Source organism: Dendrobates tinctorius, unplaced genomic scaffold, assembly GCF_039654945.1.
Source record: "Dendrobates tinctorius isolate UK_male_01 unplaced genomic scaffold, ASM3965494v1 ptg000370l, whole genome shotgun sequence".
Classification (NCBI taxonomy): Eukaryota; Metazoa; Chordata; class Amphibia; order Anura; family Dendrobatidae; genus Dendrobates; species Dendrobates tinctorius.
In genome coordinates this window covers 4,518,587-4,532,493 of record NW_027362036.1, presented here as the reverse complement: position 1 = coordinate 4,532,493, position 13,907 = coordinate 4,518,587, and positions in this window count along the sequence as shown.

Here is a 13,907-nt window from a genome sequence, read left to right as displayed (position 1 = left end):
TTGAGAGATTCTAAAGATGTCTTATTTCAATTTTCAGATGTGATTTTGGATTGCGGATTTCATTGGATTAGCTGTGATGTCACTACTCTTTACACTTCTATTCCTCAAAATGTCGCAATTAGGGCGCTGGAATTTCATTTGCATAGATATAGTAATTATACTAATGAATTATGTGAATATATCATGCAGGTTATTCATTTTTTGATGCACCACAACTATTTCATCGTGCTATGTAGGGCAATTCTTCTTGCAATGCAGAGGAGTATCAATGCGCAGTAAGCACTCGCCCTCAATGGCTAATATTGTTACAGTATGTCCCATTTGGGAGGAGTTAATTATTTATTCTGACAGCAATCCATTTTTGTCCAGTATTTTTTGGTATGGCAGATACATCGATGATACATCGCCACTCCAAATAAGGAGTGTATCTGCCATACCAAAATTTGTTGATTATTTCAACTCTATCGATTTCAGTCTAAAATTTACATTTGTGACTGATCCGCATATGATTTCATTTTTGGACTTAACATTAAAAGGTGTTGATGGTGCTGTTATTAGCACATCTACATTTTGCAAACCACTTTCTGGTAACAGTATATTAAATGCTTCCAGCAGGCACCCTGGTCACACTGTTAAATCTGTACCTGTGGGTGAGCTTACTAGAATCACCAGAAATTGCAATGATGATAATGTTCTGAAAGGGGAAATTGATTTGTGTTGTGACAAACTGAGGAAGAGAGGTTATGCTAATTGGTGTCTGGAAAGAGCTAAAAAAATTGTGCATAAAAAGAAGCGGCATGATATGTTAGCACCTAGAACACACAATAATGATAATAAAAATCATGATCAAATTGTTTGCTACATTCAATATAGTCCTCAGTTTGTCACCATCAAATCTCTTATTTTAAAACATTTACCAATTTTATTTGAGGACGATATTTTATCTAATATTCTGTCCAATGGTTGTCAGGTGCTAGCAAAAAAAGCTAACACCCTGTCTGATATGCTGTTTCCGAGTTTTTTTGGCTCCAAAGCTGGAGTGCATACCTGGCTACACTACTGAGGTTTTCACCATTGTGGTACACATAAATGTAGAACGTGTGCACATTCAAACAACACACATTTCTTTTGTGATAGTGCTAATCTAAAGGAACACAAAATAAAACAATACGTTAACTGTAACAGTAAAAATGTAATTTATTTAATCACATGTTTGAAATGTAATTTAAAATATATGGGCTGCACGTCTCGCATGCTCAAAATCCGCATATCTGAGCATATAACCGACATCTTGTCTCCTTCCAGTATAAATCGATATATTTCTTCTGCATCCAGACACTTCATCTCTCAGCATCAAAGAAGCACTGAATTTTTTCAAGTTACTGGCATTGAAAGATTGACGCAAAATGTGAGAGGTGGAGATTCTAAAAAATGTCTCATGAGACATGACACGTGAAGCGTACTGGATATTTTACTTGAATACATGTTTTCCCAATGGACTAAATGCCAGAAAAGCGATTGTTTCACTAATAATGTTTAATATATGTACATATATCTATTATATAAAGCTCAAGTGTGTGTATGTAGGTATGTATGTGTGTGTGTGCGTCCGGGATTGGCATCCGCACCGTCGCAGCTGCAGCCACAAAATTTGGCACAGTCACACGTCTGGACCCCGAGACCGTCCTAGGCTATGTTATTAGATGAAATTTTAACCCCGCGCGTTCCAATTCACCAAACAATTTTGCCCCTATCTACATAATGGGGGAAAAAGTGTGTGTGTGTCAAGCCCCGACCCTCATTATGATGTCATAATGGTTGCCATGGCAACGCTGATGTCCTCATAGGTTGCAAGCCCCACCGCTTATTATGATGTCATGATGGAGGATGTGTGATGGGTATATGGGCACTGGACTATAGGATGGAGGATATGTATGACGGGTATATGGGCACGGGACTATGGGATGGAGGATGTGTGATGGGTATGTGGGCACTGGACTATGGGATGGAGGATATGTATGATGGGTATATGGGCATGGGACTATGAGATAAAGGATGTGTGATGGGTTTATGGGCACTCGACTATGGGATGGCGAATATGTATGATGGGTATATGGGCATGGGACTATGGGATGGAGGATGTGTGATGGGTATATGGGCATGGGACTATGGGATGGAGGATGTGTGATGGGTATATGGGCACTCGACTATGGGATGGAGGATATGTATGATGGGTATATGGGCGCGGGCCTATGGGATTGTGGATATGTATGATGGGTATATGGGCACGGGACTATGGGATGGAGGATATGTATGATGGGTATATGGGCATGGGACTATGAGATGAAGGATGTGTGATGGGTATATCGGCACTCGACTATGGGATGGCGAATATGTATGATGGGTATATGGGCATGGGACTATGGGATGGAGAATATGTATGATGGGTATATGGGCATGGGACTATGGGATGGAGGATGTGTGATGGGTATATGGGCACTCGACTATGGGATGGAGGATAGGTATGTTGGGTATATGGGCACGGGACTATGAGATGGAGGATAATTATAATTTGTTATAACTATCCACAGTTAGTTACTGTGCCCAGGCAGCGCCGGGCTCTTCAGCTAGTTTATATATAATTTTGTATTTCTGTGATTTTGGTTTTGTTTGCCTCTTTTTGTATTTTGTTTTTTCCTTTTTATTTATATTTTATCTTCCTTTTCCCCATCTCCCTCCCTTTTTTTTCTTTTCACACACCATGTGATTTGTATTTGATCTTATTGGGTGTAATGGGTATAAATTGTAGTAACATTCATAGGAAGTAGCTTTGAAAAAGAACAAGCTACTGTTCGAAACGCGTTGCCTATATGTTACTCGTGAGCTTTAATTTTTCTGGATTACATTTCATACAATAAATCGGACTTTTTGTGAAGCTGGACCTTTTTCCTTCTATTTTGTTCTGACTACTACGTGATGACTGCATGTGGTCCGTGCTTCCCACAACACATGCCTATAGGTGACCTGGCTTTTTTCTTTTTTCTTATTGATATATTAGTACAGCACATTTAAGTAATGGTCGGTGCTACTATGATGTTATTTATTAATTATTTTTACACCATATTTGTATATATATTTATATATGTATTTATTATTAGTAGTATATTTGTATTTAGTTCACTATATTGTTTTACTTTTAAATTGTGTATTTGCATCTTGAGGTATCATGCACCGGTGTATACCTGATACGTCTATATACTGGCTCATGAATAGCGTGTGTCACTGTTATATTTTTTTTATTTGTTCTATTATTTTACTTTATATGCGTGCTTTTATGATTATATGTTTTACCATTGCTTACATGCGCTTTTATACTGGTCTATTAGTGACATGCTCCCATTTTACATCTACACACCAAGTTGCGCTATATATTTTTAATCAAAGATACGTGTTCGCATAATTTTATTCTATGTTCCCTTGTTATATCCAACATTGAGTGGTGCGCATGCGCTGCCTGACGCATCGGTTGTTCTCATGGTGATGGCGTCTCCATGTGACTGACATGTCGGGCTTCGACCCAGCGGTGGTTGGTCACATGATGCATGTCGTACTGTGACTTCCGGGTCACGCTGGCGGCGCATGCCCCGTATTGACTACACTATAAATGCCCCATTAGCTGAGCATTACACCAACCCCCTGACGAAGGAGACTAATTCTGAAACGCACGTCGGGGCGTGTTCTTGTGGCACACCGCGCTTTATCTATTTACGGCTTACAGGTACATTTGCCCTTATTTTTGCAGTTTTACACTTTTTGTGTGTGGCATTCATTTTAGCCATATCTGCCCTCACTCTTACACAATTTGATGTGCACAGCTGCATACTTATTGTGATTATATACTTTTGCACTTTATTAGCACATTGTGGGTATTTTTTTTGTTTTTATTGGCTATTTTATTGGTTTCATTAATTAAGCCTATTCTTTTGATGGGTTTCCATGATTTTAACATTTTAATATTAAGTAGATTTTCTATATTCATGGCATCCCATGTACATTTATTAGCGGTTATGTGCCTTTTTATTGTATTATGCACTGTTACTATGTGTTTTGTGCCATTATCTAATAAAGGCTATTTGTAAAATATTGTTTTCATAATATTATTTTATGTACTATTGAATATATTTTTTTTACCACGGACTCCTGCTTGTTTTCTCCGCCATTCTCAGTGGTCTTTTTGTTTTTATTATTATCCGGATGGTCTGCCATCTAGTTTCCAAGAGGGGGTATACTAATTTATGAAACATTTAGTGATATATAAGTAAATTATAATTTTATATTGTAATTGATGGTATCACGCCCTCTTGGTTAATTCTCTTATTTAAAGAGGAGGATTCCTTCTACAACATTTATTCTATTAGGCTGTATGAATAGTTGTTGTCTGCTGTATGAATAGTTATTGTCTTGACATCACAATCCCTTTAAAAACATTTATTTTATAGAGTATATGCAAATAATATCTCTTTTGTTCAGTATGCACAATCTCCAACATAAGCTAAGCATGCAGTATAAATAATAAGATACTGTCCTTAGAAAGAGATAATAGAACCATTGTGTGCAGCACAGAGGCGCGCACAAAAGGTAACCACAAAGCAAATGACCCACAGACGAAAACACAGGAGTATAATATAGATAAAGCGTTAATTAGACCCGCTGTTAAATTGACTTAATTTGATTTAATTACAGGAAGGAAACTAAAGGCCCCGTCTCACTAAGCGATCTCGGTAGCGAGATCGCTGCCGAGTTACAACTTTTGTGACGTAACAGCGATCTCACCAGCGAGATGGCTGTGTGTGACAGCGATCAGCGAGCGGCCCCCCTGCCGGTATCGCTGATCGCTGGAAGAAACCTCTGGACATTTCTTTGGTCACTGGTCTCCCGCTGGCCAGCACACATCGCTGTGTATGACAGGCGGGAGACCAGCGATCAGCTGTAAAAAATAATAAAAAAAATAAAAAATAGTTATTCTCACCTTCCGACGTCCTGTTCAGTCATCTTGCCTCTCTCCACGCTCCGGCCCTAGTGATCCTTTGCATGAATGACCACGAGATGTCACGGTCTCGAGGGATAACAAAGTCTCGCGGTCATTCATGCAAAGGATCACTGGGGCCGGAGCGTGGAGAGAGGCAAGATGACTGAACAGGACGTCGGAAGGTGAGAATAACTATATTTTTTATTTTTTTTATTTTTTACAGGGATGGCCAGCGATGCCGGGCGCTCGGCAACGCTGTGCTGATCGCTGGTGAAGCTGTCTGTGTGACAGCTCACCAGCGATCACATAGCGACTTACCAGCGATCCTGACACCTTGATATCGGTGTCGGGATCGCTGGTAAGTCGCTTAGTGTGACGGGGCCTTAAGCAGCATACATGATTAAATAAGAGATATAAAATAGAAACACCTAGTGCAAACAACAAAGTGCTGGAAATCCGATAAGATGGGAGATACATTTATGAAATCAACAAATTTTCTTGCATTTAACAAAATAGGTCAAGCTGCAGAGACAGTATTTTTAGCATTACAGTTAGTCTTTTTTATCTACATCTACTATAATTTTTTTTAAGCAAATTAAAGTATGTGTAACCTTTTTTTCTATATTAAAAGATTGTCCTGAAAATGTGATAAAAGATATTCAAAATCGCATGTACTGTATCTATATTTAATGTGCCAAAGATCTAAGCTCATCCATCTGCTAGTGTGTTGAGAGCAGATTATAGCATGTCACTAGTATTCAACAGTTCACTCGTTGGAAAGAATAATTCAGTTTTAGTTGTCTCAGACTGCGGCGTGTTGTAATAGCATGAGTCTGAATATGTTAATACTACATCTTAAACAAATATGGTACACATGTTCTGTATTCCTGGGCCATACTGTATATGCATTTGTCTAACTATGGCTGGCAGTCAATACAATCCTTTTTACAGGAGACCATGATAAACAACAGTTATCAGTAGTGAACAATGCGTTAGTGACTGGTTGCAGCGGTCACATGTCCATACAATCTAAAAAGGATGTAAAGAGCTGGTCTATATGCTTGGAAACTGGAAAGGGAAAGGGACAGTGCCATAAGAGGAACAGCGAGCAATCTCTGGGTGACATTAGCGTAGATACTGGGAAGGGGGGGCAGAGGGTTCAGCCGCACCAGGCTCCACACTCTGAAGGGCCCACCCTGAGCTACACTAATTTTAAGTGTAGCAGCTTGCGCAGCGCTCTGACACAGTTAAAGCCCACGGCAGGGCGGGGAGACACTAACTTCCTGCACTTCCTCGTGGCTGCTATGGGGTCTGTGAGCCGTGGGGGCCCGTTGCCAGTGCCGGAACTGGCGCCACCCCGCAAGTTCAACTGTATCGGCATCTGTTGATGCAGTTGAAAGCAATAATTGAGGAAGGAGCATAAGCTGACGCTTCCTCTCTCATCATTCTGCCTTGGGTCTGATGTCTAAGCACGATAACTTCACTACATAGCATCCTCTACGCTGAGATGTACAATGCTTCAGAAGACAAGCAGTGTAGACCAGAGCAGCAGAGGAACCAAGAAGAGAGGTGAATATTGTATTATATTTTATTTTTAGAACATTAGGTTTGCCATAAAACTGTATTGAGGACTATGGGGTGCATTATACTGTTTGGACTATAGGGTGCATTATTCTGTATGAACTATAAAGTGCATTATACTGTATAGACTATGGGGTGCATTGTACTGTATGGACTAAGGGTGTATTATACTGTATGGACTATTGGGTGCATTATAGTTTATAGACTACGAGGTGCATTATACTGTATGGACTATGAGATACATTAATGTATACTCTATATACTATGGGGTGCATTATTCTGTATGGACTAGGGGTGCATTATAGTTGATGGACTATGAGGTGCATAATACTGTATGGTCTATGGTGTGCATTATACTGTATGAGCTATTGGGTGCATTATACTGTATGGACTATGGTGTGCATTACACTGTATGGGCTATAGAGTACATTATACATTACAAGCTGTTGGGTGCATTATAATGTATGGGCTATGGGGTACATTATACTGTACAGGCTATAGGATGCATTATGCTGTATGGACTGTAGCGGCATTATGCAGTATGGACTATTTGGTGCATTATGCTGTATGAACTATGGAGTGCATTATGCTGTATGGAGGACTATGTAGTGGTTATAATATTTGGAAGCCTATTTGGGAGCCTTTTAAACTGTATTCAATCAATTATACAGTGTGAAGGTTTTTTTGAGGCCCATTATACTGTGTAGGGGCCATTATACAGTGTGGAGAGATGTGGGGCCACAATATTGTATGTAGGCCCATTATGCTGCATGTAGGGCTGTGTGGGGGTCACAGTTAGGGGATCATACTGTGTTGAGGTCATCATACTTTTCTGGGGCAGTTGAGGGGTGGGGTACAGTAGGGTCATTATACTGTGTGTGTAGAGACTACTGTGGAGGAATTCATTCTAGGGGTATCTTAGAGTTTGTGGGGCAGTTTTGCTTACATCAAACTTTGCAAGTGCAATGAAAGGGGAATCTAGGGCTCCAGTAGGAGGAAAATTAGTGTGCACACAGTTGGTGCAGTAATAGGGACTCCCTAGTGATGAGCAAGCAGTAAAATGCTCGGGTCGAACGTTTTTTAATGCTCGGGTGCTCGACCCGAGCAATGAGCCAAATGTAAGTCTGTGGGAGACCCGAACTTTTTTGCCATGACCTCTCGGAGTTCTTTTGAGGGTCTAAAACTGCAGAAATCTATGGGAAAAGTCCTCAAATGACATGGGAACAGCATGGGGAAGACCCCTGGAAGCATTTCTGACTCCCAGGTCACTGCTGTCAACAATGTTGCGTTTGAAATTTAGCTGAGAATATGTGTGTCTGGCTGTAGCTGTCTGTGTGTGTGCGGTTGTCTGTGGGTGTCTGTGTGTGTGTTCAGGTGTCTGCGTGTGAGTGAGGCTGTGTGCGGGTGTCTGTGTGTGTGTCTGCAGGTGTGTGTGGGTGTCTGTGTGTGGTAAAGCTACCGCCGGTAATGTCGGTCACAGCGCTGCAGGATCATGCTATCAGATGTCAGCGTGATTCCGCAGCTGACTGTAACCTGCAGCGGTGAAGCAGGCTTAGCCCGTTGAGACTACTGCTCCCATCGGGCTTTCTCTGGAGTCGCTGATAAAAGTGACAACAGATGCCGCTAATGGGAGAGTAGTATCATCTGCCAGCACCTGTGCTCGCTGTTAAAAAAAAAAATAAAAAAAAAAAAGTAAAATTACGTACATATTCATTATGGAGAACAGGAGAAGTCCCACAAGACTGGAGAAGAGCAAATGTTGTTCCTATCTTCAAAAAGGGGAAGAAGGTGGACCCAGGGAACTATAGGCCAGTGAGTCTGACTTCTATACCAGGAAAGATCTTTGAACAAATTATTAAGCAACATGTATGTAAGTACCTGGATTAAACAGTCAGCATGGGTTTGTAACTAATAAGTTATGTCAGACTAACTTAATTTCCTTCTATGACAGAATCACTGACTGGGTGGATCAGGGAAATGTTGTAGATATGGTATATCTTGACTTCAGCAAAGCATTTGACAAAGTATCTCACACCATCCTTATTGAAAAAATGACTAAGTATGGAATGGACAAGGCAACTGTTAGGTGGATTCATAACTGGTTTAGTGATCGGACCCAAAGAGTGGTCGTAAATGGCTGCACATCCAGTTGGAAGAATGTCTCAAGTGGGGTACCACAGGGCTCTGTCCTGGGCCTTGTATTGTTCAACATCTTTATCAATGATTTAGTTGAAGGAATTGAGGGTAAACTGATTAAATTTGCTGATTACACAAAGCTAGGAGGGATAGCTAACACTAGAGAAGAGAGAGGATTCAAAAAGATATAAATAAACTGGATCAGTGGGAAGCAACTAACAGAATGGTTATTAACAGGGAAAAATGAAAAGCACTACATCTGGGCAATAAAAATGAAAAAAGCATGAACAGAATGGGAGGAATAGGGCTAAGCAACAGCACATGTGAAAAAGACTTGGGTATACTAATAGATCACAAACTGAATATGAGTCAACAGTGTGATGCAGCAGCAAAAAAGGCAAATGCAATTCTAGGATGTATTAACAGAAGAATATAGTCTAGATCACGTGAAGTCATTATTGTCCTCTACTCCTCTTTGGTCAGACCTCATCTGGAATACTGTGTCCAGTTTTGGGCGCCACATTTTAAAAAAGACATCAACAAACTGGAGCAAATTCAGAAAGAGCAACCAGAATGGTGACCGGTCTGCAAACCATGTCTTATGAGGAAAGGTTGCAGGATTTGGGAATGATTAACTTGCAATAGAGAAGACTGAGAGAAGACTTAATAGCTGTCTACAAATATCTCAAGGGCTGTCACATTGTAAAAAGATCATCTTTATTCCCATTTACACAAGGAAAGACTAGAAGCAATGGGATGAAACTGTATCGGAGGAGACACAGATTAGATATTAGAAAAAACTTTTTGACAGAGTGATCAATGAGTGGAACAGGCTGCCACGAGAGGTGGTGAGCTCTTCCTTCAATAGAAGTCTTCAAACAAAGGTTGGACAGACATCTGTCTGGGATGATTTAGTAAATCCTGCTTTGAGCAGGGGGTTGGACCAGATGGCCCAGGGGGTCCCTTCCAACTCTGCGTTTCTATTATTCACATAATACATGCATATTCTTACATATGTGGTGTAATAACCACTGAGTCCGCTAGGGGGCGCTGTGTGGATGTCCCAGGAGAAAGGATGAATGGCAGAATACTGAATGGCCGTTATGTATCTCAAAGTGAGTGGCTTTGGGATGGAGACTTATGTGTTAATCAGCAGCGATACTGCTGAGGTGTTGTTTCAATGTGTAAGGGAGAAGTCTCCAGGTAACTAGAGAGATGGGCTGGCCTGGTTACCTACAAACCCACCCAGGGGGTGTGTTTAAAGCACTATTGTAAAGAGTGTGTAAAGGCTTGAAGGACCTGTGATGAGGTCAGAGTCATGTAACCCGGTGGGCGTGGCTATGGACCATATAATGTGGCCAGGGTAGGTCACATGAATGGTGAATGCTGGGACCCGAATGGTCCAGTGTGGAAGGTCCCGCTCAGATGGAGCTTCCTGGCTAACAGCCTGTGAAGTGGCTGTGGTGAATGGCTGCAAGTGCCTGAGAATTCCCTGGAGTGAATGAATGTCTGCAGTATGGAGAAGCAGCCATGAGAGAACCCTGACGGGGTGAGATATAACTGTGAGGCTGAAAAGCCTGCGTATTGGACATTGCTAACAGAGTGAAGCTCTGTCATGGACGCTATGCCGTTTATATATTGCTGGTCATGGTTTATGATGTTTAATAATAATAATAATAATAATAATAATAATAATAATAATAAATTTTATTTTTATAGCGCCGACATATTCCGCAGCACTTTACATTTCAGAGGGGATTTGTACAGACAATAGACATTACAGCATAACAATAATCACATACAGTAGATTATAACAAATACCAAGAGGAAAGAGGGCCCTGCTCGCAAGCTTACAGTCTATGAGGAAAGAGGTAGACACGAAAGGTGGGTGGTAACAGTTGCCCTGATTGTATGGACCAGCCATAATGTTAGGTGTGTGACAGTACGGACACAGAGGGCTAATGGATGCATAAAGCATGTGGGAGAATGATGCGGGGAACCTGGTTATGGTAAAACTTTTGGCTCTGCCACACAGGGATAGATTAGGCTAATGTGTTGAGGTGGTAGGCCAGTCTGAATAAATGCGTTTTCAGGACACGCTTAAAATTGTGGGGATTGGGGACTAATCGTATTGACCTGGGAAGTGCATTCCAAAGAATTGGCGCGGCACGTGTAAAGTCTTGGAGACGGGAGTGGGAGGTTCTGACTATTGAGGATGCTAGCCTCAGGTCATCAGCAGAACGGAGGGCGTGGGTAGGGTGGTATACTGAAACAAGGGAGGAGATGTAGGGTGGTGCTGAGCCATGGAGGGCTTTGTGAGTGAGGGTAATAAGTTTATACTGAATTCTGGAGTGGATGGGTAGCCAGTGTAATGACTGGCACAAGGTAGAGGCATCGGTGTAACGATTGGTGAGGAATATGATCCTGGCTGCAGCATTCAAGACAGATTGGAGAGGGGAGAGTTTGGTAAGAGGGAGACCGATTAGAAGAGAGTTACAATAGTCGAGACGAGAATGAATAAGAGAAACAGTAAGAGTTTTTGCAGAGTCAAAGGTAAGAAAAGGTCGAATTCTAGAAATGTTTTTGAGGTGCAGATGACAAGAGCGAGCCAGTGATCGAATGTGGGGGGCAAAGGAAAGCTCGGAATCAAGTATGACCCCAAGACAGCGGGCCTGTTGCTGGGGAGTAATAGTGGAACCACACACAGAAATGGCAATGTCGGGTATAGGTACATTAGTAGAGGGAGGAAACACCAGGAGTTCAGTCTTTGACAGGTTCAGTTTCAGATATAGTGAGGACATGATATTAGACACAGCGTTTAGACAATCGCCGGTGTTTTCTAGAAAGGCTGGCGTGATGTCAGGAGAAGAAGCGTATAATTGGGTGTCATCAGCATAGAGATGGTACTGGAAACCAAATCTACTGATTGTTTGACCAATAGGGGCAGTGTACAAGGAGAAGAGGAGGGGGCCTAGAACCGATCCTTGGGGGACCCCAACAGTAAGGGGAAGATGAGAGGAGGAGGAACTGGCAAAAGATACAGTAAAGGAGCGGTCGGAGAGATAGGAGGAGAACCAGGAGAGAACGGTATCCTTGAGGCCAATGGAACGGAGCATAGTGAGGAGGAGCTGATGATCCACAGTGTCGAATGCTGCAGAGAGATCCAAGAGAATTAGCATGGAGTAGTGACCATTTGATTTAGCTGTTAGCAGATCATTAGAGACTTTAGTGAGGGCAGTTTCGGTGGAGTGTAAAGAGCGGAAACCGGATTGGAGAGGGTCGAGAAGAGAGTTTTCTGAGAGATAGCGGATAAGACGGGAGTGGACCAGGCGTTCCAGGAGTTTAGAGATGAAGGGAAGATTAGAGACAGGTCTATAGTTAGCGGCACAGTTTTGGTCGAGGGATGGTTTTTTAAGTAGTGGATGTATGATGGCATGCTTAAATGAGGAGGGAAAAATACCAGAAGAGAGAGAGAGGTTAAATATTTTAGTTAGGTAAGGGGTGACAGCAGGGGAAAGGGACTGGAGGAGCTGTGACGGAAATGGGTCACTGGTGCAAGTAGTTGGGCGAGAAGATGCAAGGAGCCTGCTTACTTCTTCTTCTGTGACTGGTTCAAAATCAGAGAGTGAGTTAGATGCAGTGGGGGAGGGAGGACAGTGCATGGTATGAGGTGATTGGGAGATCATTTCCTGTCGGATCTGGTCAATTTTTTCTTTGAAGTAATTGGCCAGATCGTCAGCTCGGAGCTCTGTGTTTGGGGCCTGTACTCTTGGATTGAGTAGAGAATGAAAAGTGTCAAAGAGACGTTTCGGGTTATTGGACAGTGAGGTGATGAGGGTGTTGAAATAGGTTTGTTTGGAAAGGTGAAGGGCAGTGTTGTATGCTCTAAGCATAAACTTAAAATGGATGAAATCTTCGGGTAGATTGGATTTTCTCCACAGACGTTCGGCGCACCTGGATCACCGCTGCAGGAAACGTGTTTGCACCGTGTGCCAGGGTTGTAATAAACCACATGGACCGTTCTGAGTTTATGGAAAACCTGTGCCGGATCTGATTTTGTGGCTGCCAAGCGAGTGATCCCCTTCTTAAATGACAGCGCTACCTCACACATAATATATACATATTCACATAGAAATAAAAACACATTATGCTCACTGCACACCAAATTCCTGATGCACTACTCTCCTTTAAATAACTTAAAATAAGAAATCAATATACACTCTCTGCTAGAGATGAGCGACTTTGCCTTTTTTTAGGGTCGAGTCGGGTTTCATGAAACCCGACTTTCGCAAAAGTTGGGTCGAACGAAATCGGACGACTCTAGGGAAAAACCGGAGGCCGACTCAAACACGAAACCCAATGCAAGTCAATGGGGAAGCAAAGTCGGCAGGGATTGGAGGATAGTAAACACACCTACAGTGCCCATTTCAATGCCAAAAACATCAATTCTTATTACTGAAGCTTGTCAACCTTAATTTACTTCATAATAATAGTTACGCATTGAAAACTGGGGGTTATTTGGCTAAAGTTGTGGGGGGGTAGGGCTGGCTCCAGGTTTTCATGTGCCCTGCGCCAAAGAGTGTCAGTGCATCCCTTTAACACATACCACAACTCATGATGATCCGATACGACACAGAAATATAGGTATAGTACAATGACAAATACTTCACTGCTTACATGACATGACTAATCTATGTTAAATTGTACAATAGCTCAAAAAAGGACAGTATATTACTCCATACAGTATTATGGCCACCGCATTGTGCGCCATACAGAATAATGAGCCCCATATATTTCTCCATACAGATTAATTGGTCACATATAATGTTCAATACAGTATATGATGAGCTCCACATAATGCTACAGTATATGATGGTCCCTATGGACGATGCTCCAGAGTGTTAGGTGCCCAAATAATGCTCCATATGTGATGGGCCCCATTTCTAATGCTCCAGTGTCTGATGTGCCCCATTTAGAATGCTCCAGTATATGATGGGCTCCATGGATGATGCTCCAGTGTATGATGGGCCCAAATAATGCTCCATATGTAATGGGCCCATTTCTAATGCTCCAGTGTATAATGAGCCCCGTAAATGCTGCTCCAGTGTCTGATGTCCCCCATTTGGAATGCTTCAGTATATGATGGGCCTCACAGATGATG